The following is a 21,193-nucleotide window of genomic DNA, read 5'->3' on the forward strand; positions in this document are numbered from 1 at the left end:
CTGAAATCTATGTCCATGGCCCTTTGAATGTTTCTCCTGCATTTATTAGGCCAAAGGGCAATTTCTGATATGCATATGTTCCCCATTTGGTTCTTAACGTTGTCTTCAACTTGTTTGTAGGTTGAACAAGAACTTGGCTATAACCATATAAATAATCTAAGAAAGATATTAGTTTAGAACTTGCAACTAATTGTTATATTTGTTCCATAGGAGGCAATGCTAAATTGTCCTTCTCAGATTCTCTATTCAATTTTATGAAATATACACAAATTCTAATATCCCGATTATTTTTCCTAACTAGAACTAGGTTTGAAACCCATTTGTAATGTCAAACTAGAAAGATGATTTTAGCTTTGAGTAGTTTATTCAATATGAATTAAGGCTTCTATGATCCATAAATCGAATATGAGATAAGTTTGGTTGAAAATCACATCATAAGAAATATGTCGATGCATTTCAAACCATCTAGTGTGGTTCATTGTCAGGACAAGATGGAGAATCAGATCAAGGAAACAGATTAAATAGAGAGATCCTTAAAATTTTTAACGATTAAATAAACGACTAGATTTGAAAAATGAATTTTAGAATATTAAAAAAGCCTTAATTCAAATAAATAGATTAATTCAATTGTTATCCAAGTTGTCTTTAGTGCGAATTTTTTGAAGCTTTTCGGTGGGGTTTTCCGATCTAATTTCTCTAAAATTTGGTAGGAATTTATTGAAATCACAAGCTTGATGGGTAATCCCTGCACAATCGAAGTCCCCTAGGGGTTTTTCAGGGTGCTGAATCCATATATACAGTAAAAAAAACTAGTTTAAATAACAAAAATCAAGATTTCACCTCAACATTTTCCACCAAATTGCGGCATCGAAAAGTCCAAAAAGTCTTACTAAAGACAACTCCATTATTATCTTATTGTTTATTATTATTTTACTTTTAGATTAAATTAAAGAATAAACCAATAAAATATTTATAAATAAAATAAAAATAATTAATTAGATTAAATATTTAAACTTAAAATCAAATAATTGAATCAAATCCATATAATTAGATCAAATAAAAAGATGAGAATTCAAACCTTTAATTAAATTAAAATTAAATTTAGGTGGAAGAAATTAATATTATATATATATATATATATATATATATGAATTAATATATATATATAAAAGTAAGAATAAGAATCAAAATTAAGATTAAGGTAAAGGATATTAAAAAAGAAATTCAATTTTAAATTGTCAAGTTAATAAAGATAATATGAAATATAAATAAAGATTAAATTAATAAAGACACTATAAATTAAAACAATATTTTTTTCCTAAATAAGACTAATTTTATTAATGTAACAAAAATGGTACAAGGAGGCACTAGCCTCTGCAGAGCAAGCCTTAGATTATGCCATGTTTTACAACCAATAACTGAAAGATTCTGCCCACACTGGGGAAACCAGTCCAAAACTAAAAATGTTTGCTGCCCACGCAGGGATAACCGCCTGTGATGCCAGAGTAGTATAGTTTGTCGAACAAACATCAAAATTAACAAAAATTTCATAAAAGAAGCAACAGAGGATACCCCTAAGGATGGGAGTCGGGAATCCAAAAACTGAAAAACAACTTTGGCTAGCTAGGTGTCAGTAGCAGGAGGAGGTTCTTCCACTATCAGACACCTGTATGCCTCCATGTCATCTTCCTCATCCTGTTGATCTCTCAGCGTTGCTTCCATAGTCTTGAAGCGACCTGACTTATTGCATCCCAGAGCTGTGCCTGAGCGATCCGGAGCTTCTTCATGGCTTCTATGCATCCCTAAGTTGCTGCCAGGGGCTTTTCTTTTGCTGGTGTTAGTCCTCTCCTGAAAGCTGAAAGCTGGGAATTCAGAGCTTTGAGTCTCCTCTCTAAAAGCTAATGAAATGGTTGCAATTACGCAAGGTCGCTCCAACATGCAGCGGAACTGGAATTGGGCAGAGTGACTAGGTTGCAAATATGGGACAGAGGCAACAGGAGGCGGTAGATCATCTTCAACACGCCAAGAACCTGTTGTCTGATCTCGCCCCCGGCTGCTGTGGGTGGCTGGATAACATGCTGTGAAATGAGTCGTTGTCGAGGGGGAAGAAGAGTCTAAAGGGGTCAAGTCAGAGAGGGACATGGAGGGGGGGTGAATTTCTCTTCCTCTGTTGCTACCCCTCCTGCAACGCATCTTATGATGCAGATGAGGCATGTTCACCTGGTCGAAATTGGGCAGACGAGGGCAAGTAGGAGTAGTGCCAGGGATTGAATGGCTAGTGGGAGCAGGAGGACCGGATATTCGCGGTTCAGAACCAAGATTCAAGGCCGAAGCATCAGTTCGAAGGCAACAAAGGATACTCTGCAAGAAATGGGCACCATCTACCTTCTCAATGCAACAAAGAATTTGGCATCATCTCCCTATTGACATGCGCGGGCTCGGCTCTGCAGTAGCAGGGAAACAATTTCAATTTAGAGTAGGCGGAACAGGGGGAAGGCAGTCCGAATACGCCATCTTAAGAAATAGATTGAGGTTTCCTCGGCCTGCACACTACATTAAAATGCCATTAATGTCGGCGGTGATTTTGTGGGTGGAAGAGTGGGTGACCAGGTGTCCGTGCCACTTGCCAACCCAAATTTGTTGTGTTGTACCAGTGCTTTTAAACACCCGCATCCAGGGAAATTAAAACAATAATTAATTAGATTAAATAAATTAATTAAATTAAAACATAAGATTAACTAATCAAATTAAATCCGTAAGATTAGGTCAAAAGAAGAGAATTCAATCTAGATCCAGTCAAACTTTTGAATTCATTAAAATAAAAACTAATTGGAATGAATAGTATATAAATTAATATCCTAATATTTAGAAATGAAAGAATAAGAATCAAAATTAAGAAAGACGTGAAGGATAATCCAAAAAGAAATAAAAAATAAAAACAAAGAAAATGGGAAATAAAACTAGAATAATAATAACCATCAAAGTAAAAATTAAAATTTTAAATAACAATAAAATAGTAATTTATATCCAAAACCATGAAACACACCAAAAGGATAGATGGAGAAGGAACCGTAAAGGGACAAAAGGATACTAATAGATAAATAAAAGAAAAATAATAATAATAAATAATACATAATAAATAAAAACTAAAAAAATCAATAAGAAAGGGCAGGGACCCAACACCTATTGATATTCCAACCATCATCTCTATTTAGATTGGCTGGCCTCCTTTCAATTTCTAAGGATTCTCTAAACTTATGATGATGGAAATGATCTATTTTAACAATGACCCGGGTGTCTTCAATACATATGTGGTGTTTTTCCTTTTCTGCATCTTCCGCAAATGCTAAGGAGCGGGTCCTCCTATGTTTGATGTCAACCGCATGCTCATGAATTCTTTGATTTATTGAGCGACCAGTCTCACCAACGTAAGTTATCCCGCAAGAACAAGGGATCATACAAACATCTTTCATGTCCTTTGGATCTACCAGATCTTTCAGATATTTAATAGAACTAAGAATGGTGTTAAGGGGCCTAAAGGTCGAGGGAATTTTGTCCTTCCCAAGAACCTTGGCAATCTTGTTAGTGGCTCCTTGGATAAAAGGAATATGCACCCAAAAAATTCGATCTTTAGTTTATTTTTTAATCTTAGAACTGTTGCTAGCTTTAAGGAAAACCTTAAGATAATGATGCTTTTTATAAACATTATTAAGGAAGACATTAAAGAGATGAGTTTTCTCACCATCAAGGTGGTTGACATTGGAAACTCTAAATGCACGAGTAGCTAAGGTGTTGAGAACACCCAACTTTTGAGTAGGGAAATGATGAGACTTGGCATGCAGATATTGCTCCATGTGAGTTTTCTTACGAAATACCTAGTGGGAGAATATACCATCATATTTCCTGGAAATCATGACATCAAGAAATAATAAATCAGGATTAAATTAATAAAGTCACCATAAATTAAAATAATAATTAATTAGATTAAGACATAAGATTAACTAATCGAATTAAATCCTTAAGATTAGGTCAAAATAAGAAAATTCAATCTAGATCGAGTCAAACCTTTGAATAAATTAAAATAAAAGCTAATTGGAATGGATAGTATATAAATTAATATTAGCCTAGCTCTATTAAGTTCACCATGGAATGTGAAGTCAACAAGAGCTTATGTTTTCTTGATGTCATGATTTCTAGGAAAGATGATGGTACATTCTCCCACAAGGTATTTTGTAAGAAGAATCACACAGAGCAGTATCTACATGCCAAGTCTCATCATTTCCCTGCTCAAAAGTTGGGTGTTCTCAACACCTTAGCTACTCATGCATTTAGAGTGTCCGTTGTTGACCACCTTGATGGTGAGAAAACCCATCTCTTCAAGGGCTTTCTTAATAATGGTTATAAAAAGAATCATTGTCTTAAGGCTTTCCTTAAAGCTAGCAATGGTTCTAAGATTAAAAAAGAACCTAAAGATCAGATTTCTGGGGTGCACCTTCCTTTTATCCAAGGAATGACTGACAAGATTTCTAGGGTTCTTGGCAAGCACAAAGTTCCCTTCACCTTTAGGCGGGGCTTAACACCATTCATAGTTCTCTTATATCTTTGAAAGATTCGGTAGATCCAAAGGATATGAAAGGTGTTTATTTAATCCCTTGTTCTTATGGGACACCTTGCATTGGTGAGACCAACCACTCAATAAATCAAAGAATTCATGAGCATGAAGCTAACATCAAACATAGGAGGACCCGCTCCTCAACATTGGTGGAACATGTGAAAAACACAAAACACCACATCTGTATTGAAGACACCTGGGTCATTGCTAAAATAGATCATTTCCATCATCATAAGTTTAGGGAGGCCTTAGAAATTGAAAGGAGACCGACCAATCTAAACATAGATGATGGCTGGAATATGAGTAGGTATTGGGTCCTTGCCCTTTCTTGTTGAATTTTTTAGTTTTTATTTATTATCTACTATTATTATTTTTCTTTTATTTATCTATTAGTATCCTTTTGTCTCTTTAGTGTTTTCCTTCTTTCCTTTTGGTTTGTTTTGTGGTTTTGGATATAAATTAATCTTGTATTTTAATTTTTAATTTTTACTTTCATGGTTATTATTATTCTAATTTTGTTTCCCATTTTATTTGTTTTTATTTTTGGATTATCCTTTACCTCTTTCTCAATTTTGATTCTTATTCTTTCATTTCTAAAAATTAGGATATTAATTTATATACTATTCATTCCAATTAGCTTTTATTTTAATTTATTCAAAGGTTTGACTCGATCTAGATTGAATTCCCTTCTTTTGACTTAATATTAAGGATTTAATTCGATTAGTTAATCTTATGTTTTAATCTAATTAATTTATTTGCTCTAATTAATTATTATTTTAGTTTATAGAGCCTTTATTAATTTAACCTTCATTTATTATTTCACATTATCTTTACTAACTTTACAATTTAAAATTGGACTTTTTTTTTAATATCCTTTACCTCGATCTTAATTTTGATTCTTATTCTTTTATTAAAAAAGATTTAGAATATTAATTCCTTCCAACTAAATTTAATTTTAATTTATTTAAAAGTTTGAATTCTCATCTTTTTATTTGATCTAAATTTAAGGATTTGATTCAATTATTTGATTTTAAGTTTAATTATTTAATCTAATTAATTATTTTTATTTTATTTATAAATTTTTTATTAGTTTAATCCTTAATTTAATATAAAATTAAAATAATAATAAATATTAAGATAATAATTGACTTATTCTATTTATTTGACTTAAGGCTTTTCTAATATTCTAAAATCTATTTTTCAAAACTAGCCATTTATTTAACCGTTAATTTTTTTAAGGGTTTCTCTATTTGATCTGTTGCCTTAATCTGATTCTCCATCTTGTCGTGATGATGAACCACACTAGATGGTTCGAAAGATGTCGACATATTTTTTATGATGTGATTTTCACCGAAAGTTATCTCATATTAGTTTATTCAACTTAGCTTTAATTTGTGACTCGAGATTGGGATGGATTTTCTTGAGCTTTTGTTGTATTGGTTTTACATCTGGCAACATGTGTATTGTATGCTGAATGATAGAAGTATCATAAGTTTTAAATTCATCATAACTCCAAGCAAATACATCTTTGTGTCTTCTTAATAAATGAATGAAAGTGAGTCTTTGATTAGGAGAGAGTATGAGTCCTAAATTAATGTTTTGAGGTTTTTCTTCAGACCCCAAATTGATGAGTTCAAATCTTAAGGTACTGCTTTGGAGTTTACAATTAGTTTGTTTCTTAAATCTATCTTTCAAATCATATAGATTTTCTAACTTCACCACAGGTTTTGGTAATGAATTTTCATTTGAGGATATATTAAGATTTCTATCATGTTCATCCTCATCAATAATTTGCTTTGTGTATGTTCCTTCTGAAGTAGAAAACTTAGAATATTGGCATCATCATTAAAGACTCTCCAGTTGGTGATATTATTGGGGATAGAGGGTCAAAAAATCAATTCTATAGAAAACCTATCAAGACTAAAATCCTTAGGAGGGATGAGCTTAGAAGCAACATTAGCTAATAGATTTTTGCTCACATTTTGAATTCTAGGGATTTTAGATATGTTAAATGCTAAGAAATGGGAAGTCAAGTCTTGGATCAAGGAATGATAATGTTTTAGGTGATTTGAAACAAAATAAATGTTTTTTTTCTAAATATGCCTAAAATTTATTACTGTAACAAAATGATACATGGAGGCACTGACCTTTGCAGTTCTTAGCCAAAGTTCATGGCATATTGCAACCAAAACAAAATGAAGACTGCCTAGAAGAGGGAAACCAGTCCAGTCCAAAATAGATTTGCTACCCTCGCAGGGGAAACCAGCATGTGAACATAGTGTGATATTCTTTTGAAAACAACTTCAAAACTAACTATTTTGCTCAAAAATGCAGAAATAAACCCATAGGACTGGGTGTCGGGAACTTGAAACCTGAAGAAATGTGTTGGTTTAGTTGTCATTTGGTGTCGATGGGTGTTCTTCAAGAATTAGGCACCTGTACGCATCGAGGTCATCCTCTTCTTTTTGCAGTTCACCCGTGTCTTCCTTCTCACTCTTGCCGACTGTGGGGTGGTCCAGATTTTCTCGATTTTTCTCTACTGCTATCAGAATTGAAAGCAGAAGGCTCGCCTTGAGCAGTGTCATTCTTCTCCATTGTGCTAGTGGGACGTCCTTCAGCGATGGAAGGCTCCTCCTGAAATGTAATTGTTATGGTGGCCTTGATAAGAGGTCGATCTAGAGAGCATTGGTATGTGAAGTGAGCTGTATAACTGGAATGCTGAGAGCTTGAAGGGAGAGCAGTAGCTGATGGATAGGTTTGCGAAAGCTGGGAGCTAACAACGTGAGTGCGACCCCTACCAGTGCGTGTATCAAGATAACGAGCTGAGAAATGATTTGACGAGAGGGAGGAGGAGTCAGAGACAGTTGAGGGTGAAGAATGGAGAATTCTGCCTCTGCTGCTGCCCCTCCTGCAACGCATTCGTTAACGCAGCCAAGGCATAATTTCATAGGGAGGAAGGGACTGACTGTGAGGAGTAAGCATGGAGTAGAAATGGTCACTTGGGGTGGCGTTATTAGAGGCGAAAGGCTCAGAAGCGAGGGTAAAGTTACATAACAGGCTCTGTGAATAGTGGTTTCTCTTCTCGAACTCTGTACAATAGAGAATTTGGCATCTCCTGCATGTTGTCGTGCGAGTGCTTGGCTCCAAAACAACCAGGGGGCACTTACAGTTCAGAGGTAGAGGAGCATAAACAGACGAGGATGCAGGCCGAAGAGCGCCTGAGGTCTCCATAATGAAGAGCCGAGGCAGGATGGTGGTGGTAAATTGGTGTGAGTGCAGCATTGAAGCGCATTTATGAAGGGCTGTAAGACATTTTTATGGCGCGGTGTGTGAGATTACAGGTGGCCATGTGGCTACGCCACTTTCCAGCCCATATCTCCACCATCGCATCAACCATTGAAAACACCTACATCCAGGAGAAACAAAATGAATGTTATTTCTTACCTATTTAATAAATATTTCAGAATCACCAAAAACCTTGAGAAATTTTACATCAATACTAATAGCTTTATGTAGTCCTTGAACCAATGCTTCATATTTAACCACATTATTCGTACATTCAAACTCAACCCTGCATGCAAGCATAATTTTTTATCCCTTCGGACTTATTAATATACAACTAGATCCTACACCATCATTAGACTTACATCCATAAAAATAAAGAGTCCAAAGGAAATTATCAAGGTTATTTACAGATAATTCTATAATATTTACACACCTTGATGAGTTTGTTTGTGAAAAATTTTCAATCTGTGATGTAACAAATTCAACAGGGAAGGGATAAAATTGAGGAGGAAAACTGCCAAAGAAATATTATGAAGAGTAATTTCCCAAGATATTATTAGTGAAATCTATAGGTACATTCTCTTCATCAAGATCAATCACAATATACTTCATGTGTTTCTCCCTATCAACTCTGACCTAATTAGGTTTTCCATTGTAAGGGAGCCAAAGATGAGACCAATTTGTAGCAAAATAGCCATGTAATGTTGCAGACCAATCCCTACTTAAAATAATACCATAGAACTCAAGGATGGCAGCCACCAAAATGTATATAATTTGAAACCCCTTTGAATTGGAGATAATATTATTAAAACATCATTTATGTCTCCCAAGACTTTAACTTTTTTTCTATCAAGATGAACTATTTGTACTGCAGATTTGTAGGAATTTACATTTGATTTCAAGCATATCATATAAGGCATAATATTGAAGGATGCACCCGAATTTACCAGACAATTATGATTTTTTTATTGAAAGGTTCAAAGTTAAGAGGAAAGGAGGTGTATGGGAATTAGACCTATCTCCAATCAAAATTGCATCGGAGGGATCCAAATTTTCAAAAGCGACATGATGCAGCTTATTCTTTCCTTTAGATACTTTAGTAGTAACATCAATGAAGGAAATGGAGAAACAAGGACTAAATTTAACTCATTAAGCAATAATTTCTGCTATTGTTTAAACTTACTAACCTCATATAAAGAAATATTTGCCTTGGTTTTCTTCATATCCTCAACTATGTTATATTCAGTAGCATATGAAACCATTAGGGTCTTTGATGTAGGAGAAGCAGGGGAAGGTGATTTAGGAGTATTCAATATAGACTCTGCATATTGATTAGAAGGTTTTTTAGACATACCTTTCTCCTTGGATTAGTTGTCGGGACCTTTTTGACTTTTTTTTGTTGCATCTATAGGTCCCTTACTTTGAGTACTAACAGGAAGAGATTCTCCTTCTTCTTCAGTTTCTGAAGTGGTGAGGATAAAATACCATAGGCCATTTACTTCGATTACTTCTTCATCACTTGTTTCTTCTACTGATACTGCTCCCTCTTCTTCGTCTTCTTCATTTGAATTTGTAGTAGATAGCTGACTAGGTGGTTGAGATTGAACAAGATGATTTCTCTTTATCGATCTAAAAGATCTTCTTGTTGAAGTTTCAGCTAGTTTCTTTTTCAATTGTACCATCTCATTGGAAATGGTTATAAGGACAGTTTGTAAACTATCTAGATCATAAGGATCTTTGGACGCCTTCTTTTTAGGTTCTTCTTTGAAAGTGACATTTTTAGATGTTTTTCTTTCTTCAAAAACATATTTATTCTCATGGGCTAATACCCTTTTATCCATGGTCAGAGCTTCTTTCATATTATCACTTAATACTATTTTTTGAGCTTTGTCAACTAACATTGCGATATTTCAAGGTAGGGCATTGATATACCATTCGATATGAAAATCAACACCAGGCCTAGAGGTAGTATAGATCTTATTCAAAATTTTATGAAATCTTTGAATTAAAATATTTGACTTTCTCATTTGGTGAGGTTTTGAGATTTGATAATTCATTAATTAATGTTGCTATTGTTTTATCATCTTTGAATTTATTGAGGAATTGTTCTTCTAATGTATCCCAATTAGTAATTGATTCAGCTGGTAATGAAAAATACCAAGACCCTGTTGGTCCTTCAAATTTATAAGGAAATAATCTAACACTACATCCTCTTCAAAAACTCCATTAAGATTAATTTCCAACATAATTTTTTGTAGATGTTCTTCTGCATGAAGTCCATCATTAGGATTATACTTAGGTAACCATTTCTCTGGGTGTTTAGGAAGAGGGTGTAGCGGAGGATTCATTACAACTACTCCTGGATTGTTCCATGGTCTGTTAGCCATCCTGGGATTAATACTAAGTAAAAAAGTAGATGTACTTGATCAAGGGGCTGTTGAAGTGTTTACAATTGAAGAAGTTTCCCCTGTAGCACTACTGACAACAACAACGCTGGTTAGTTGGAGAGGAGAAATATGGGTGGATGTAGGTGTCAAAGGGTGATAGGAAGAAGGTAAAGAAGGTTGTGAAGAAGTAGGATTAATAGTAGGAGTATGAGGTGGAGAGGAAGTAACATTATCACTAGCTAATGATTTAGCACTAGAAATATATTTCTTTTTCTTATGAGTTGGTAATGGGAATTCGAATGGTTTGACTCCAAGCTTCTCACTTTGTGATCTGGTAAGAACTCCAGTAGAATTTAGTGAAGAGGTAACACTACCCTCAAAAATTTTTGGTTGAGTAAAGTTCTGGATTAACTCTCACAATGACCTCTTCATTTAGAGTGAGACTTTCTTGAAATTCATAGTCTATTGGTGCTCATTTTAGTGCCAAAAATGTTGATGGTCTAAATTGACCTTATCAACATTGGGGGAAAACCACCAGGTCGGGGTCCCAATTAGATCCTTTTCGGTTTGGAATAGTGGCTCAGAGTGGAATTATGGGGCCAATTTCCCTTAAATAAAATGTATGGAATGGGATGAATGGTGATGATAATGTATCTATTCGAGCAAATTGATATATTTTAATAAATTAGTTACAAATCACAGTAACTTATTATAATACCCTGGTAAGCTGAAAAACATATGTGCTAGAAATATGTCGTGACCAACACAATAATGTAGATCATTATGCAATTATCATATTAATTCAATTAAAGAAAAATAATTTAATGAAATAGTCAATTAAATTAATTTTATTATAACATCACATATGATATAGATCTTGTTGTTCACAATATAAATCAAATTTCAACCAAACATTCCGATAGTGATCATGAAAGACTGGCTAACATACATATATGTGAAAAATAGCATTAAACAATTTTTTTCAAAGAAAAGACAGAAACATAGGATAATAGTACCCGATAAATGTTGAAAATGCAACAAGAAAATCCTATTTTAATTGTGTCCTTGAAGTAAATTGGGAATAAAATTGTAATTCCACATCTCATTAGCTAACTAAGTTAATTTGACTTAGTTGGCTTAGTTAATTCGAGTTGAGGTCTAACTTGAGTCATGTAGAGTGTCTCCTACTTTATAGGACCCCTGGTTGAGTTTTGTTTTAGTGTAATTAATTAATTCAGTTTAACAGATTTAAAGTCAGTTAAACTAGTTCCAACTATTGGAGGAACTGGTGGGAGGTCTAGCAGTGTGGTGCTTCCTGCAATGTAGTGTGGCTTGCCTGTAGTGATCAACCAGTAAACTGATGATTCACTCATAAACAACTCATGCATGTCAGGTCTAAGATTTACCCAATTGAGATTGGAGTTTAGGGACAATGTACTACCAATTGTATAATCATCCGAATTGTACAGGTGGTGCATGTAGTTAGAGGAAGGTATATGAGAATTGTGTAATTCCAATTGAGGAATTTACCTAATTAATAGGGATCCAATTCCCAAGGAAACAATGCAAGGAAATATGGACTTGGCAAAGCATAAAATTGGTCAAGTATTAGCATGGGCTTGTCTAGGAAGCGGTGAGACAGATAAAGATAGTGCAGAGGTTGCTTGGGCTTGAGCAAAGCATTATAATATTCTCATATTTTTGATTTAATGTAATATATAGATAGCAGAGGTTTTTATCTATGGATTTCCCCAGGAAATCATTGTATAATGTGTTGATTGAATTCTTTCTCTTGTATGCTTCGTGATTTCACGATTGTTTAATTGTTTCCGCTGATGAGTAGAGTATATTCAAGTATTGTTTTAGCAAATTACAATTAGTAGTTTGAATATACAAGGAATTTATACATGGTATCAGAGTATAAATCACTCTAGAAGAGGAGAATACGAGTTTGTCTTTTTTAGGTGAAATCGAATCTATGGTATCATACTTTAGATCAAGCAGGATGTCGTTCTATGGATTGAGACTTGAATATGCCCTTGAGGGTAGTTCGAACTATATTTCTTGGAAGGATAGGATGGAGGTAGTGTTGGAAGACAACAAGATTAAGGAATTCATAGACAAAGATATTCCTAAGCCTCCAGCAGCTGATGCTCAAGATTTGGCAGAGTGGAGAAAATGTGTTTCAAAGGCGAGAAGGATTATCCTAGAAGGAGTTCGAGATCATATTGTCTTGAACATCCATGGTAAGGAGACTCCATATGCAATGTGGAAGGCCTTGACAAACCTATTTCAAAACAACAATGACCACAAGAAGCTGGAACTGAAGGATAAGCTCAGGAAAATCAAGATGGATAAGGGCGACACAATACCAAAGTACTTGACCAAGTTCGCCCAATGTCAGGATGAGATTGGAAGTGTTGATGCGACAATTGTTGAAGACGATCTGGTCAACCTAGCACTTCTAGGCCTTCCGAAGAGGTGGCACAACTACTAAGACTCAGTAAATGGGAGGGAGAAGTTACAAGAGTGGGAGTGTTTATGGTCCAACTTGGTGTAAGAAGAGATTCAACGGAACACCAGAGATGGATCCTCATCCAAGCATGATGATGAGGAGAATTGTGCCTTAGTTGGAAAGGAAAAGAAAGGGAAAGGGAAGTAATCCCATTCCAAATCATATTCTATTCAGGGTGGCAAGAAGAAGGAAATGTTGAAGATTAAATGTTTTCACTGTCACGAGTTAGGACACTATGCCACGAAGTGTCCATACAAGAAGGCTGGAAATAATCTCTCAAGAGGAGTGGCAGGTGAATCTCTTGCTTCAAAATTCATGCGGGATTTCACCCTCATCGCCTGCATTATGACATCGATGATGGGTAGTGTGTGTTGTATCTGGATAGTGGAGCCTCATTCCATATGACCAAAAACAAATAATTCTTTAGTGACTTGGAGGAGAAGGACCTCTAGATGCACATCGAAATGAGAGATGATGGGAGGTATGGTGTGACCGACATTGGCAATGTTAACTTTTAGAGGGAGTCTGGTTCTCCTCTCACATTAAAATATGTCATGTATGTTCTAGATTTGAAGAATATTTTTGTTTCAGTTTCCATGTTGGAGGGTCATGGCGATGATGAGATATTTAGAAAAGGAAAGGCTTTCCTTCGTCACATAGCCTCAGGACAAGTGAAGCGTATCGGGGTTTGGGTGAAGAACCTATAGAAATTGAATGTAGAAGATTGTGATGCTTTAAGCACAAAACCAGAGAAGGTGTAGAGCCGAGACATCAGTGAGTTGTGGCATAGAATATTGGGTCACTTGCACCACGAAGCTTTGAAGAAATTCTTGAAAGATTTCACTTAGACGTGTGTGGACCATTCTCGACAACCTCCATGGCCAAGAACAAGTATTATGTAATATTTGTAGATGATTTTTATCATAAGTGCTATATTCTATTCATGCAGAAGAAAGATCAAACATTCACTTAATTTTGTGTATTTAACTCACTTGTTGAGAAAGATAATGGCAAGACAGTTAAATCTCTCAGGAGCGATAATAATGGAGAATATGTGTCAAATGAATTCAATAAATTCTGTGCATCAGAAAGAATTCAAAGAGATTTAATAGCACCCCATAACCCACAAAAAAATGAAGTGGCTGAAAGGAAGAAAAAAAATATCGGGGAAGCTGCACGGGCGATGTTACATGATCAAGGCCTATCGTTGCACTTGTGAGTTGATTCATGCAACACAACTATATATGTGTAGAACATGAGTCCTACTCGGATTCTTGGGATGAATGCACTAGAAGAAGATTTTTTAGGTAAGAAAATAAATGTGGCACACTTCAGGATCTTTGGTTCATCAGTTTACTGTCATGTTACCAAGGATGCAAGGAAAAATCTAAAAATCAACAACTGAGTTGGGAATACTTGTGGGGTACACTGATACACCTCACAACTATTAGGTGTACCTTCCATATCAAAAGATGACAATGGTTCATAGAGATGTGAATTTCGATGAAGAAAATGCCATGAGATGTTCCCTTGATATGGAGATTCAGTTGCATGGAGAAGAGGATCTTTTAGCTCCAAAAGAAGAACCTCATGATGATCTGGAGAGACCACATGCAGAGGAGCAGAGAGTGGAAGAACACATTCATGCAGAGACTTCTAGAGATGGAAGTGAGCATACCAAAGAGGTTGACATATTGATGCGTGATTCTAGAGAGAATCTGGGAGCACCCACATCACAATGCATGTAGAGGAGGTCACCAGATCAGTATAATGTCTACATGGCTTTGATGAGAGAGCATGTAGAGGTTGAGCCTTCCTCATTCAAGGAATCAATGTCGAAACCTATATAAGTTGATGCCATGGTTGAGAAGTATGAATCCATTATTAGAAGCAATGTTTGGGAAGTGGTCTGAAGACCAGTAGACAAGTTTGTGGTGAGTTCTAAATGGATTTACAAGTTAAAGAAATCAGCATATGGGAGTGTGGAGAAACAAAAGGTGATATTTGTGGCTAGATGGTTCTCTTAGGTGGAGGGAATTGATTACAAGGAGACCTTTTCTCTAGTAGCAAGGAATTGTTCAATTAGATCTATTCTAGCAATTTCAACATAGATGGTATGGAAGATACATCAAATGGATGTGAAGACAACATTCCACAATGATGTGATTGAAGAAGAGGTGTACATTGAGTAGTTGGAAGGATTTGAGACCTTCAATAGAGAGTTTCATGTGTGTAGACTCAAGCGAGCATTGTATAGATTGAAACAAGCACCCCGTGTTTGGTACACCATGATTGACAATTATTTCACTAATTTGGGCTTCACCAAAAGTGAAGTAGATGAAAACCTTTACCATATTGTGGTTGAAGTTATATTGTTGATTATAATATTATATGTCGATGATTTAATTCTAACAAGTGATGAGAATCTTGTAAAATCTTGCAAAGAGGATCTTGCAAGAAAATTCAAGATGAAGGACATGGGCTCATGCATTATTTCCATTGGTATGGAAGTATGGCAAGGAGATGAGAAACTATTTGTCTCTCAGGGAAAGTATGCCAACGAGATGTTGAAGACACGAAAAGCTACTAAAAATAGTAAATTGTTCCAGAAGTTTAGGACACGAAAAGCTACTAAAAATAGTAAATTGTGCTACAATTAAGGAAACTGAAAAACTAAAAGAGATAGTTGTGGGGGTCCAAGTGGGATAGGTGGGTGACCACCAATATCCGCCTAGATCATTCCTCCCCCCTTAGGAAGCAATGTTCCCCATTGCGTTGAGTGCCTCCATGAGATGCGGAAACTTCTGCTAAACTTGGTCCCTAGTGAGCCGTTCTGCAATCTCTGATGTGACCAGTAATGGTGGGAATCATGGTCGAGGGCAGTCCACATTGAACACTTAGTGCAAGCCAAGGAATGGGGGAATGCTTTTCTCCAAATAATTTTTTCCCACATCTTTGTTAATGGTGTAAGGACCATATCAGAGTGGTCTGAGCTTCCGATGGGCTATAGTAAGGCATTCTTTCTGCAAATGCAACCAAACTTTGTCGCCCACCTTAAACTTGTGTGACACCTGACATTGATCATGTCGCTGCTTGTACTTGGCATTTTCTAAAATGGAGTGATGATATATCAACCCGTTGAGTAGAGGTGCTTTGAGAGTTAGATCAAACGAATGCTTGACTGGACAGTGTAATGATACCCCTGTCGGTGAGGAGAAGATGTCCCTGTATCCTTTCATGACCATATCCACTTGCTTTTGCTGCATGGAGGAACCCTTCCCAAGGGCCATGGATGTGGCTACAATCTTTCCTTACTTTGAGAGTGAACCACAAAGAAAATAAATTTACTAGTATGGGAGATGATCTTACTGCATTTCTTAGAAGAGATCAAAGAAGTGGCGGTAGATGGGGCTATCTCCGGTATCCTGTATAATGTATTACACAAAGAAATAATAACAACGTGAGGCCTTGACTCATACATAACATGTCTCTTCCACAAGTATGGTTGGCCTAATAATACATCATAAACATGCAAAGGTGTAACATCACACAATACCTCATCTCTGAAGTGCTTGACGCTGTAGGGAAGGCGACACTACTGGTGGACTCAGAGATCTCATCCTTGGTGAAGCCACCTGATGTTGTACGGTTGTGGGTGTGGTATGGTCAGTAGTCCCAGCCACTTCATGACCTCTGCTGAAATGAGGTTCTTTTGGCTCCCAATGTCAACAATGAATTGCAACAACGAACCCTTCACCCACATCTATGAGTGGAAAAGTCGGCCCCCCTCCTCTGGATCTTCAGGCTCATTCTTCTGGATCTTAGTGGTGGAAAAAATGGCACTGCAATATGAATCAATGATCTACTTCCCTTTGTCATTCCTCTTGTTGGGTTTTGACTCAAGGTCAGAACATGCATCTGATTCTGAAACCTTCAACTCGGCCACCAACGACTTCTTGGCCTGACACTCACTTGTGCTGTGAGTGGGTCTCTTATGGAACTCACACCACTTTCCTGTATCCTTCTTTCACTTCGTGGTGTTGTTCTTTTCTTGCGGCTTCGGCAGGTTGTCTTGGGTCACCTCGTCTTGGCTTTGTCCTTTATTCTTCAGATTCACAGATCCAAAGTCTCGCTTCTTTTGTTTAAAATTCTACTCAATCTTGACAATGTATTGGTATGCTTTATCGAGCGAGGAGATGTCCAAGAACTCTGTCTCATCTTGGATGTACCTGTGTAGGCAACCACGGTATTTGAGTACCAAATGTTTCTCAGAATCCTTGATACCCAACTTCGTGAGAAGGGTATTAAAAACATTGGTAAACTCCACACATATTGGTCCCTTCCCTGCCATAGTGTGGTCCACTTTATGTATTTGTCCTCGTAGCTCCCAACAGGGTAGTACTACTCCTTGATTTCATACTAGAACGAATTCCAAGTGGGATCATCTAAAAATAGTAAGTTTGTACTTTCATCATTCTATTCACAATAGATTTCCCACTAGTCTTTGACGTGGGGGTGGATTTTGAGAGAGAAAAAGTAATATTTTCTCGGTTGGAAAAATCATGAACAAAAAAATATCCTGCTAGCAAATTCAACCATTTATCTATGATGTCTACATCTATTTGACACTCGAATATGGGGATTTAAAAGTTAACTTGTGCCTGTGTGGCGTTTCCAAAGTATCTATTATATGCATCGCCCCTGGGTAGCCGCTCAAGGATCTGGGCAAAGTTGTCCATCATTACGGTCCTTTGCCACTCGAGGGCTTCTTCGAGAAAGATTTTGAGAGGATCTCCTACCCCCTTGTCTTTATTTTCATCTGCCATGGGAGGTTGTCAAGATTTGTGAGGCTAGTCTTGTAAAGGTTTGACCAGTTCAAGCCCTAACTCCTTATATCCTGACCTCATTGGGGACATGCAAATAAAAACAGAGAAAGAGCATACCGCTCCGATACCACTGATCCAAATTTTAAATAGGAACACAAAAAATTACGTAGATAACCATAAATACAGAGATGCAATAGAAATAATACTTCATTTCATTAATGTAAAATAATGAAATATGCTTACAAACAGAAATTGAAATAAAATAGCTCGGGCGATGGTAGCTTATCTCTAAGCAGAGATGTGGCGGATAGATGCCTTTGAACTGCGTTACAATGAGGCTCAAGGGCATTTTTATTATTGAGAAATAAGAGAAAACCCTAAACAACCACAACCCTAACCCGAGGAGATGTAACACCAAACGTTTATGGGCCTCGTTGGGGTTAGTTGGGCAACCAACTTACCGGGGTTGTGACTTGGTCATATTATCTCCATTTGAAGCGCATGATACCCCATTGGAAAGATCTCTCTGAGGACTACGACAAAAAAACACTTATCGATTCTCGTTGGTGGTAGATTGCCAAAAAACAATTGCTTAGGGCCTCAAAATGGCTCTGGAAGTTTAGGACCCAAAAAATTGCTAAAAATAGTAAATTGTGCTACAATTAAGGAAACTGAAAAACTGAAAGAGACAATTGTGGGGGTCCAAGTGGGATAGGTGGGTGGCCACCAACTTCATGGATCATTCCTCCCCCATTAGGAAGTAATGGTCCCCATTGCGTTGAGTGCCTCCATGAGATGGGGAAACTTCTGTTGAACTTGGTCCCTGGTGAGCTGTTCTGCAATCCCTGATGTGTCTAGTAATGGTGGGAAGCATGGTCAAGGGTAGTCCACATTGAAAACTTAGTGCAAGCCAAGGAATGGTGGAATTCTGTGTTCCAAAGAATTGTTTACCACATATTTTTTAATGGTCTAAAGACCATATCGTAGTGGTCTAAGCTTCCGATGGGCTCTGGTAAGGAATTCTTTCTACAAATGCAACCAAACTTTGTCGCCCACCTGAAACTTGTTTGACACCTGACATTGATCATGTCACTACTTGTACTTGGAATTTTCCAGAATGGAGCGCTGATATATTGGTCCATTGGGTAGAGGTGCTTTGGGAGTCAGAACGAACGAATGCTTGACTCGACAGTGTAACAATACCCCTGCTGTTGAGGAAAATATGTCCTTGTATCCTTTCATGACCGTATCCACTTGCTTCTGCTGTGTGGAGGAACCCTTTCCGGGGGTCATGGATGTGGCTACGATCTTCCCCTTACTTTGAGAGAGAACCAAAAAGAAAATAATCTTCCTAGTATGGGAGATTATCTTACAGCCTTTCTTAGCAGAGATCAAAGAAGTGGCGGTAGGTGGGGCTACCTATGGCATCCTGTATAATGTATTACAAAAAGAAATAATAACAGTGCGAGGCCTTGACTCATACACAGCATGTCACTTCCATAAGTATGGTTGGCCTAATAATACATCACAAACATCCAGAGGTTCAACATCACACAATACCTCATCTGTGAAGGGCTTGATGCTGTAGGGAAGGCGGCACTGCTGGCAGACTCAGAGATCTCGTCCTTGGTGAAGCCACCTGATGTTGTACGATTGCGGGTGTGGTATGGTCGGTAGTCCCAGACGCTTCACGACCTCTGTTGAAATGAGGTTCTTTTGGCTCCCACTGTCAATAATGAATTGCAGCAGTGAACCCTTCACCCACATCTATGAGTGGAAAAGATGCTCCCCCTCATCTGGATATTTAGGCTCATTCTTATGGATCTTAGCGGTGGCAAAAATGGCATTGGGCTTCGCATCAATGATCTACTTCCCTTTGTCATTCCTCTTGTCAGGTTCTGACTCAGGGTCGGAACATGCATCTGATTCTGAAGCCTTCAACTTAGCCACCAACAACTGCTTGGCTTGACACTCACTTGTGTTGTGAGTGGTGCTCTTGTGGAATTCACACCACTTTCCTGTGTCCTTCTTTGACTTCGTGGTGTTGTTCTTTTCTTGCAGCTTCGACGGGTTCTTGGGTCACTCGGCCTTGGCTTTGTCCTTTGTTCTTTAGATTCACAGATCCAAAGTCTCACTTCCTTTATTTAAAATTTTGCTCGATCTTGACAGTGTATCAGTATGCCATGCCGAGCGAGGAGATTTCTAGGAACTCCATCTCATTCTGGATGTCCCTATGTAGGCAGCCGCAGTATTTGAGTACCAAATGTTTCTCAGAATCCTTGGTACCCAACTTCGTGTGAAGGGTATGAAAAACATTAGTAAACTCTAACACATCTTGGTCCCTTCCCTGCTGCAGCGTGGTCCACTTTATGTATTTGTCCTCGTAGCTCCCGACAGGGTAGTACTGCTCCTTGATGGCATCCTGGAATGAATTCCAAGTGGGAGTCGCTGAAAACTGTGAGTTCGTAGTTTCATCCTTCTATTCACAATAGGTTTCCCACCAGTCCTTGACATGGGGGGAAACTTTGAGAAGAGAAAAGGTAATCTTTTCTCGGATGGAAAAATCATGAACAGAAAAATATCCTTCTACCATATTCAACCATTTATCTATGATGTCTACATCTATTTGACCCTTGAATATGGAGATTTCAAAGTTAACTTATACCTTAAAGGGTGTGGCATTTCCAGAGTAGCTATTCGATGCATCGCCCCTGGTTAGCCACTGAAGGATCTGGGAAAAGTTGTCCATAATTGCATTCCTTTGCCACTCGAAGGCTTCTTCGAGGAAGATTTTGATACGATCTCCTGCCCCTTTGTCTTTCTTTTCATCCACCATGGGAGGTCATTGAGATTTGCAAGGCTAGTATTGCAAAGGTTCGACCAGTTCAAGCCTAACTTCTTATATCCTATTGACTGTGTTGGACCCACCAACATTGGGGGATCACCTCGGTATGAAGTCCCAACTAGACCTCACACCATTTGGTATGGGAGTCCCATCTGGTATGATGGCCTAGTTTCCATTGTCTTAAGGATTTTCATCAACTCTTGCTTGTCAGCATAGGAGAGTGGTCTACTTTGCCTTTGAGAAGTGAGGTTCGCGTGCTTGGTGAGTGTAAGTGTCACTTGTGTCAATGGTTCTTTCACTGTAGAGGGAGAGGGTGGGAGTGAGTCCCAAGTTTGTTGGGATGAAGTCCCAACTCGGCTAGGAACACACAACATAATAGGATGTGCACAACTTCGGGAGGCGCAATCCACACAAATGCAAAAATCACAACACACAATGTAATATAACACGTATAACACTCAGTGGATGAGTCCACACGAGTGCAATAGTTGTTACAACAAGTATTATGTGAAAGGTCTGTCTGGTTTCCGGGAGAGTAGTCTACACGGTCGAGACAAGGTTAACAACATATACAACACATTTCCATTAATATATTATGTATTACAACAAGTGAAATAGTTCAGATGTAGAACACAGGTTAAAGAAACATGCATCACAAGTGTTAAAGATTAGTCTTACAAAAATTACAATACATGTGTGAAAACGTGCTGGCTTGTTAGTAGG

This window comes from Pinus tabuliformis, chromosome 3_2, assembly GCF_031772625.1.
Source record: "Pinus tabuliformis cultivar Carrire ecotype Pingquan chromosome 3_2, CPIR1, whole genome shotgun sequence".
Taxonomy (NCBI): domain Eukaryota; kingdom Viridiplantae; phylum Streptophyta; class Pinopsida; order Pinales; family Pinaceae; genus Pinus; species Pinus tabuliformis.